Genomic DNA, 10,651 nt, shown 5'->3' with positions numbered 1-10,651 from the left:
ACCAAAAGAAAGCAGGAGTAGCGATACTCGTATCAGATAAAATAGACTTTAAAACAAAGGCTGTGAAAAGAGACAAAGAAGGTCACTACATAATGATCAAAGGATCAATCCAAGAAGAAGATATAACAATTATAAATATATATGCACCCAACGTGGGAGCACCACAGTATGTAAGACAAATGCTAACAAGTATGAAAGGAGAAATTAACACTAACACAATAATAGTTGGAGATTTTAATACCCCACTCACACCTATGGATAGATCAACTAAACAGAAATTTAACAAGGAAACACAAACTTTAAATGATACAATAGACCAGTTAGACCTAATTGATATCTATAGGACAATTCATCCCAAAACAATGAATTTCAACTTTTTCTAAAGTGCACATGGAACCTTCTCCAGGATAGATCACATCCTGGGCCATAAAGCTAGCATTGGTAAATTCGAAAAAATAGAAATCATTCCAAGCATCTTTTCTGACCACAATGCAGTAAGATTAGATCTCAATTACAGGAGAAAAACTATTAAAAATTCCAACATATGGAGGCTGAACAACACGCTGCTGAATAACCAACAAATCACAGAAGAAATCAAAAAAGAAATCAAAATTTGCATAGAAACGGATGAAAATGAAAACACAACAACCCAAAACTTGTGGGACACGGTAAAAGCAGTCCTAAGGGGAAAGTTCATAGCAATACAGGCACACCTCAAGAAACAAGAAAAAAGTCAAATAAATAAACTAATCCTACACCTAAAGCAACTAGAAAAGGAAGAAATGAAGAACCCCAGGGTTAGTAGAAGGAAAGAAATCTTAAAAATTAGAGCAGAAATAAATGCAAAAGAAACAAAAGAGACCATAGCAAAAATCAACAAAACCAAAAGCTGGTTCTTTGAAACGATAAATAAAATTGACAAACCATTAGCCAGACTCATCAAGAAACAAAGGGAGAAAAATCAAATCAATAAAATTAGAAATGAAAACGGAGAGATCACAACAGAAAACACAGAAATACAAAGGATCATAAGAGACTACTATCAACAATTATATGCCAATAAAATGGACAACGTGGAAGAAATGGACAAATTCTTAGAAAAGTACAACTTTCCAAAACTGGACCAGGGAAGAAATAGAAAATCTTAACAGACCCATCACAAGCACGGAAATGGAAACTGTAACCAAAAATCTTCCAGCCAACAAAAGCCCAGGTCCAGACGGCTTCACAGCTGAATTCTACGAAAAATTTAGAGAAGAGCTAACACCTATCCTGCTCAAACTCTTCCAGAAAATTGCAGAGGAAGGTAAACTTCCAAACTCATTCTATGAGGCCACCATCAGCCTAATACCAAAACCTGACAAAGATCCCACAAAAAAAGAAAACTACAGGCCAATATCACTGATGACATAGATGCAAAAATCCTTAACAAAATTCTAGCAATCAGAATCCAACAACACATTAAAAAGATCATACACCATGACCAAGTGGGCTTTATCCCAGGGATGCAAGGATTCTTCAATATCCGCAAATCAATCAATGTAATACACCACCTTAACAAATTGAAAAATAAAAACCATATGATTTTCTCAATAGATGCAGAGAAAGCCTTTGACAAAATTCAACATCCATTTATGATAAAAACTCTCCAGAAAGCAGGAATAGAAGGAACATACCTCAACATAATAAAAGCTATATATGACAAACCCACAGCAAACATTATCCTCAATGGTGAAAAATTGAAAGCATTTCCTCTAAAGTCAGGAACTAGACAAGGGTGCCCACTTTCACCATTACTATTCAACATAGCTTTGGAAGTTTTGGCCACAGCAATCAGAGCAGAAAAAGAAACAAAAGGAATCCAAATTGGAAAAGAAGAAGTGAAACTCTCACTGTTTGCAGATGACATGATCCTCTACATAGAAAACCCTAAAGACTCCACCAGAAAATCACTAGAACTAGTCAATGACTATAGTAAAGTTGCAGGATATAAAATCAACACACAGAAATCCCTTGCATTCCTATACACTAATAATGAGAAAACAGAAAGAGAAATTAAGGAAACAATTTCATTCACCATTGCAACGGAAAGAATAAAATACTTAGGAATATACCTACCTAAAGAAACTAAAGACCTATATATAGAAAACTATAAAACACTGGTGAAAGAAATCAAAGAGGACACTAATAGGTGGAGAAATATACCATGTTCATGGATTGGAAGAATCAATATAGTGAAAATGAGTATACTACCCAAGGCAATTTATAGATTCAATGCAATCCCTATCAAGCTACCAACAGTATTCTTCACAGAGCTAGAACAAATAATTTCACAATTTGTATGGAAATACAAAAAACCTCGAATAGCCAAAGCGATCTTGAGAAAGAAGAATGGAACTGGAGGAATCAACCTACCTGATTTCAGGCTCCGCTACAAAGCCACAGTTATCAAGACAGTATGGTACTGGCACAAAGACAGAAATATAGATTAGTGGAACGAAATAGAAAGCCCAGAGATAAATCCACACACATATGGACACCTTATCTTTGACAAAGGAGGCAAAAATATACAATGGATTAAAGACAATCTCTTTAACAAGTGGTGCTGGGAAATCTGGTCAACCACTTGTAAAAGAATGAAACTAGAACACTTTCTAACACAATACACAAAAATAAACTCAAAATGGATTAAAGATCTAAACGTAAGACCAGAAACTATAAAACTCCTAGAGGAGAACATAGGCAAAACACTCTCTGAAATACATCACAGCAGGATCCTCTATGACCCACCTCCCAGAATATTGGAAATAAAAACAAAAATAAACAAATGGGACCTAATTAACCTTAAAAGCTTCTGCACATCAAAGCAAACTATTAGCAAGGTGAAAAGACAGCCTTTGGAATGGGAGAAAATAATAGGAAATGAAGCAACTGACAAACAACTAATCTCAAAAATATACAAGCAACACCTACAGCTCAACTCCAGAAAAATAGATGACCCAATCAAAAAATGGGCCAAAGAACTAAATAGACATTTCTCCAAAGAAGACATACAGATGGCTAACAAACACATGAAAAGATGCTCAAAATCACTCATTATCATAGAAATGCAAATCAAAACCACTATGAGGTACCATTTCACGCCAGTCAGAATGGCTGCAATCCAAAAGTCTACAAATAATAAATGCTGGAGAGGGTGTGGAGAAAAGGGAACCCTCTTACACTGTTGGTGGGAATGCAAACTAGTACAGCCACTATAGAGAACAGTGTGGAGATTCCTTAAAAAACTGGAAATAGAACTGCCTTATGATCCAGCAATCCCACTGCTGGGCATACACACTGAGGAAACCAGAAGGGAAAGAGACACGTGTACCCCAATGTTCATCGCAGCACTGTTTCTAATAGCCAGGACATGGAAGCAACCTAGATGTCCATCAGCAGATGAATGGATAAGAAAGCTGTGGTACATATACACAATGGAGTATTACTCCGCCATTAAAAAGAATAGAATGACTCAGTTCTAATGAGGTGGATGAAACTGGAGCCTATTATACAGAGTGAAGTAAGCCAGAAAGAAAAACACCAATACAGTATACTAACGCATATATATGGAACTTTGAAAGACGGTAACAATAACCCTGAGTACGAGACAGCAAAAGAGACACTGATGTATAGAAGAGTCTTATGGACTCTGTGGGAGAGGGAGAAGGTGGGAAGATTTGGGAGAATGGCATTGAAACATGTAAAATATCATGTATGAAAAGAGTTGCCAGTCCAGGTTTGATGCATGACACTGGATGCTTGGGGCTAGTGCACTGGGACGACCCAGAGGGATGCTATGGGGGGGAGGAGGGAGGAGGGTTCAGGATGGGGAGCACATGTATACCTGAGGCGGATTCATTTTGATATTTGGAAAAACTAATACAATTATGTAAAGTTTAAAAATAAAATAAAATTAAAAAAAAATCCACAGGAGGCTTGACTCCCTTTAGGCCACTCAGTGGTCTCCAAGAAATACCCGTCGGGACTCGAGAGCAGAGCAGAGCCCTTTCCTTCCTCTCGAGATGAGGTCTGACTCCTCGGGTGCGTCTAAATGCAACCCCGAGATCTCTGTCGCCCCTGGAGAGGAACATTAGGTCCTGGACACAAGCTTAGATGAGGTCTCTTTTGCCCTGAAGTGACTCGAGAGCAATCCCTAGCTCTCTCTCGCAACTCCAATGGAAGATTGGACTTCCCTGGGCCAACACAAGAGGAAGCCTGAATTCGCCATCATAACTCGAGAATCCCGCCGAAACTCGAGAAAAACCACATGGTTACCCTGTCATCGCAAGATGAGGCCCTTGCCCGCTACAGCGTCTAAAGAGAAGTCCCAGGTTTCTTCTTGAAGTGTTTTCACACTTCAAGTGTGAAAACTTGGCACCCTTGATGCGATTCCAAAAGTTCCCCGACACCCTGGTCTCTCTCGAGGGGAACACCGAGGTTCCCGGTACGACTTCATCTGAGCCACTTCTCCCCTCCTGATTGCGACTGGAGGGTCGACTCCCGTGCTTTGTCTGGAAGGGGTTCCCAACCTTCCCAGCGCACCTCAGGATGAGGCCGGTCTAACGAGAATATTTGAGACGTAGCTTCATGGGTGGTAACACATGCTGAAAGACCCCGATTCCCCGGTCCACTCTTGATAAGAACCCGATGCCCGGACACCTCTTGAAAGGCAACCCTGTGGAAGAAGCCACAACACGAAGGGGCACTGACACCCTCGTGCATCGTCCGGAAAAACCCGCAGATTCCAAACACAGTTCGACAAGTTGCCTGTCACCCCGTGAATAACTCGAGAGGCAAGCGGAGTTCCATTCCTCCTTACAAGACGAGGCCTGACTCTCCTGTCCCAACTCTGCAGGGACCCTGCGATCAGAGTCAGAAATGGAGACGAACCCTGAGGTTCCTGCCTCCACTCGAGATGAGGCCCTCTTCTATTGCACCAAACCCAGTGGAGTCCCGAGAGGGCCCTCCCAACTCCAGGGTATCCTTGACTTCTCAGAGGCACACTGAGAAGCTCCCTGAGGCCACCGGCACTAGTCGAGGGAACCCAGGGTTTACTGCCGTGACCCAAGAAACACCTTGAAAGTCCTTCTTTAATGGTTCTTGAGGCCCGATACACCTTCCATGACTCTAGAGCAATGACGCGCTCCCCCTCGCAATGCGCATGGAGACCTGACTTCCCAAGCGCCACATGAGAGGCTCCCTGAGCTCCCCGTAGTACCTCATGAGAAACCCCACACTGGCGCTGCAGCTCGAGAAAACCCACGAGACGCCCCCTTCATCGCGAGATGATGGCCTTCTTTTCCTGCATGGCCTGGAGAGCAATCACGAGTCCTCTCTCCAAACTCCACAGGAGGCTTGACTCCCTTTAGGCCACTCAGTGGGCTCCAAGAGATACCCGTCGCAACTCGAGGGGAGAGTGGAGTCCTTCGCTTCCCCTCGAGACAAGGACTGACTCCCCGGGTGCATCAGGAAAGCAACCCCGAGATCCCTGTCCCCCCTGGAGACGAACATTATGTCCTGGACACAAGCCTAGATAAGGTCTCTTTTGCCCTGCAGTAACTCAAGCGCAATCCCTAGCTCTCCCTCGCAACTCGAATGGAAGACTGGACTTCCCTGGGCCAACACAAGAGGAAGCCTGAATTTCCTGACCTAACTCGAGAATCCCGCCACAACTCGAGAAAAACGACGTGGTTAACCCGTCACCACAAGATGAGGCCCTTGCCAGCTACAGCGTCTCAAGAGAAGTCTCACGTTCCGTCTTGAAGTTTGAAACGGTACTTAGCACCTTTGATGTGACTCCAAAAGTTCCCCGACATCCCAGTTTTACTCGAGGGGAACATCGAGGTTCCCGGCACCACTTCATCTGAGCCCCTTCTCCCCTCCTGATCGGGACAAGAGGGTCGATTCACTTGCTTTGTCTGAAAGGGTTACCGACCTTCCTGGTGCACCTCAGGTTGAGGTCCGTCTCAAGAAGAAATTCGAGACGTAGGCTTGTGGGTGGTGCCACATGCCGAAAGACACTGATTTCCTGGTCTGCTCTTGATAAGAATCTGAAGGCTGGATACCTCTTCGAAGGCAACCCTGTGTATGAAGGCAAAAAACGAAGGGGAACTGACACCCCCATGCATCGTCCGGATAAAACCGCAGGTTCCACACACAGCTCGACAAGTGGCCTGTTATCCGGTGAACAACTCGAGAGTCCAGTGGAGTTCCATTCCTCCACACAAGACGAGACCTGACTCTCCTGTCCTAACTCTGTAGGGACTCTGTGTTCAGAGTCAGAAATGGAGAGCAACCCTGAGGTTCCTGCTTCAAATCGAGATGAGGCCCTCTTCTGACAAGGTCCAGCCTCGGCTGGTCCAGGGTTTTCGAAGGGGAGACAGAGTAGGCGACCTATTGATTTATTTATCGAAGATATAAAGAGTAATAGAATGAGGATAGCTCAGTAGGAAAATTTAGTGGAGAAAAGAAGCTGAGTAGCTTGGTTTATGCGGAAAATCAGTGTAACCCGTGACACCAGGTTAGCTCTGACCACGGAGGCCGCAGGCTCCCTCTCGAATAGCGAAAAGTGCCCCACCTTAGACACCTTCTCAAGTGGTCTTCGAAGCCCAGGCAAATAAATGGTCGCAGAGGATATCCGCGCTCCAGATGGACACTCATCTGAAAATTGAGGGGAAGAATGACATTAGGAGACTAAGAGTTGGCAATCAAGGCCCGTAGCTTTATTTTCAACAGGGGTTTTTATACCCTAAGTTACACATAGAGGATAATGGGGATGCAAAGACAGCAGCCTTTGATCCTTATCAAAAACCAGAGTTTCTGTCCTGCAAATGTATCGTATACAAATGGTTTAGGTGATTTACATCATCTTCTAGCCAGAAGACCTATTAACATTTTATGACTCTTGACAAAGACTTATCAACCGTAAGACTTATTTTCTCTAAGAGTAATTATTTTAAGGTTTGGCCCCATCTTTCGAAGATAAAATTGCATTCCTATAGGGCAGATGTGTAATGGGCTTACAACAAAGGAAATAATTTATTACCTTAAGGGTCTAAAGTTAGTAACACCAAGGCCACTACTTATTTCTTCTACATACCAACTATATTAATTAATACACATTCAAGGATACAATTCAGGGGATGTGGAAAGTTGGCAACAAGCATTGGTTCATCAATGAAATCTTTTACTAGTTTTATTCTGACAGTTTCTAACTCTCTGAGAGGCTCTAAGCTATTTGAATATCTTAAGCTTCCCGTGCCTCTCGAGGCTCGGAGACTGTAAACAATTGTATGCATTGCTGTAGGAGACCGGGTAAACTTGTCAGGCGAGTTAGAGAGCCATCTGACGTGTTTGGATTTAAACACTCCTAATTGCCCAGGAACTTTATTAATTGGAGCTGTAAGTTAGCTCTTTGACAGAGAGAGTGAGATGGTGGTGGGGGACAGCCCCCAGTAAAGTCAGAGGGGAGAGCACAAAGCAATAAAGTAGGCAGACTCTGGTTTTGGGGGGTAGATGCTCAAGAATATCCGGGAGGACTCCCGAGGCTCGATCCCGCCTTTGTGTATGCCCAGCCTCCTTCCTCATGACCTTTGTCACGAGTGGAATGTCTCTCGCCGGCTCCCGGCATCTCCCCGTTTTGTATTTCTTAAAACAGCCAGATGTAGCTCAGTCGCGAGCCTCTGAATACTCTGCCGAAGAATCCTGACAATACAAGGAAGAATGATTATGAGAAGCAGAATTAAAGCAGCCACCACAGCATAGCTAAAGACATTAGACAGAATATTCTTTCCTGAGATGTAGTTAGGGAAAGTATGGAAGAAATCATTTGCTGTTCCAGCAGCAGTAAAATCTAATCGGGAGTGCTCCATGGTTGCTATTTGATAGTGAAGTTTCCCTACGTCTCAACCAATGTCAGAGCTGTTCCAGATACCTGAAATATGGTTTTTAATCTTTTCCCATTCAAAATCTGTCTCATTTACTTTCAGGGGTGTTCCACATATCCACCGATAGTCAGCATGACAAGACAATGCCATTTTCACCTTTAAAGCCTGCAATTCAGTCCCAATATGTATTACTGCTTCCTCTAGGGCGTCTACCCTCATTTCTAATTTTCTCTCTATAGCTTCCTGTGTTGCCAATGTTAAAGAAACATTTTTGGACATAGAATCAACATATTGAGCAGTATGTACTTGTTGAGTCAATGATATTGCTGCCACAGTAACAGAAGTGATTGCACTTATCAAAGCTGCTGTTCCCAAGATAAGTAAGCCCACAAACCGTCGTGTTTGCATTAAATCCTGTAGTTGTTGTAATACAGCAAGACCATAATTCAATAAGTGGTTACATCATAAGATAAGGTGGATGTTGTAGCATTACAAAGGAGCAAACATTATATTGAGGGTTTAAACAAGATGAACCAGGGAGCAGCTGTAGGCGTCAGCCCGGGGGAGCAGTGTCCCCAGCATCAGGAGGCAGAACGCGAGCGGCAGGCTGTGGGCCAAGGCGCCTATGGTGGGCGGAGGGGCAGGGTTCGTGGTTTAGGGCTAGCCGCCACCGCTTGGGCTCAGGGCGGTCCCCTCTCGCCGGTGGGGCCACGCTGGTCTGGACGGCACTCCGCGGGCGCGCTTTCCTCTCTGGCCCTCACTCGCTGCACAGACTTCTTTGCTCTAGGTCACGGGGTGCAGAGAGGTGGGTGCGAGGCGCTGCTGGTGGCGCGGAGGCGAGAGCTGGCTGGGGGAGGGGGAGCGAGCGAGTGCGCGCGCCGCGAACCTGGTCTTTGGGGAATGTGACATGACGAATTTGCCTGAGATCCAAACCGGAGAATCTGCATTCTGTAGAAATATACAAGCATACCCTCTCCCACAAGTTAGCAACACATCTGGCCTTTTTCACTCTCCCGTAAGGAGGCCTTTTTACTTGACCAGGGGCCGAGTCGTAGCCTGTAATTCAGGCATCTAGTGTCTCATCATTGTAGTCTGCCCCTGTGTGTTTACGTTTAAGTGATTAATTACAATTGGAACATAACTTCACTATTTGTCTAGCTGTTTCCCTATGGATATGTTAATTTAGGTCTAATGTTTAGTTTAGGTCTCTGTATAAATTTAAGTAATAAATGTATAACCTCCTTATCTCATTTTGGTATACAGGTATACAGATATACCTAAATGCAAAATGCATTTATATATGTATTTATATATGGCAACAAGTATAAAGTTATTGACATATAATATATATAAATCAATATACTTGAATTAATCTTTATAATCAATATATTAATTAATATATATTACAACAATACAACACATACACAGCTAATACCAACCAACACAAACCAATATACTGTAATAATACATGTCACACATTTATAATTATACAGTATATAGAACATATATCATCACAGCACATCAATCCATACCAATTAATATCAGCCACACACACATTATATTACTGCCATATATATTTAATTATACAGTATATATATGTGTGTGTGTGTATAGTATACATATTAATTTATATACAAATTAATTAAGTATAGATCTATAAATAGAATTAGGTATACCTTTATTATATTTTATTTATACCCATACCTAATTAGGCAAACTGTAATTAGGCAAATACATTTATATTATGTATTTATAACAATATATAAAGTATTGTTAAATGTACCACCTGTACAGCATCTCCACCCCACATACCACTTTCTCTAATCCCACCAACTCATTTTCAGTATTATGTGTTGGCCAGGAGCTGGGCCAGTCTTTCCCAGCAATGTTAAGAGACGTCTGTTCCTGTGTCTAATAGCCCTGGCGTTTTATTCTCTTGAAGTAAAAGATCTTTTAAAGGCCTTGGAACTGTAATTTCCTGCACCCAAAAGGCTAGATCACTAGATCCAAATGTTTTGTGGCTCTTAGATTGAGAAGTCAAGTTTTTCCTTGTCTGATAGTAAGGTAAAAGTAAAAGCTGTGTTACTCTTTGACCTTTATTAATTTGTACAGTTTTGATAGGCAGTGAGATCAAGACTTTAATTTCTCAATATCATCAGAATCTACTACACCATGCACCAGCGAAATTTCTTTTCTTTCTTTTTTTTTATTTAATTTTTTTTTAAAAGAAAGCGAGCTACGCCCCAGGACAAATCTTACAATGTCCTCAGATAGGGGGCCAGCCACTCCGGTTGGAATTGGAGTAAGCGGCACATCAGGGGTTAATATTGTTATTAAATCTCCTTGCCTTTTCGCTTTTCTCCTAGCCTGGGTGAGACCCCCCTGAGGGAGTTTTCTCCAAGGAGCACGCTCTGCATATTGTGTACTAAAAGCTCCTTTGTTTAAAAAACTTTTTATCTTCCTCAGTCTTAGGCAACACTTTGGGAGGCTTTGGGGGCAAAGTGGGGAACTCCTGGGTCCTGGGAGGCACAATCGAAGGCGGTGGCAGTCGCATTAAATCAGAAAGTGGTGGATAAGTTTTTTAAAGGTTTGCGCAGAGGGGGAGGGAGCTCGCCAGGGCTCTCGGCCACAGCGTCCTGTAAGCCCTCTCCTTCCTCGGGAGGTAGACCACTTTCTCCCTCCTTTTTTTTTTTTTCTTCAATGGCAGAAAATATGATCTGTGC

The sequence above is a fragment of the Bubalus kerabau genome, unplaced genomic scaffold, assembly GCF_029407905.1.
Source record: "Bubalus kerabau isolate K-KA32 ecotype Philippines breed swamp buffalo unplaced genomic scaffold, PCC_UOA_SB_1v2 scaffold_27, whole genome shotgun sequence".
Classification (NCBI taxonomy): Eukaryota; Metazoa; Chordata; class Mammalia; order Artiodactyla; family Bovidae; genus Bubalus; species Bubalus kerabau.
The sequence above is the reverse complement of the archived record's forward strand: the minus strand, read 5'-3'. Positions refer to the sequence as shown.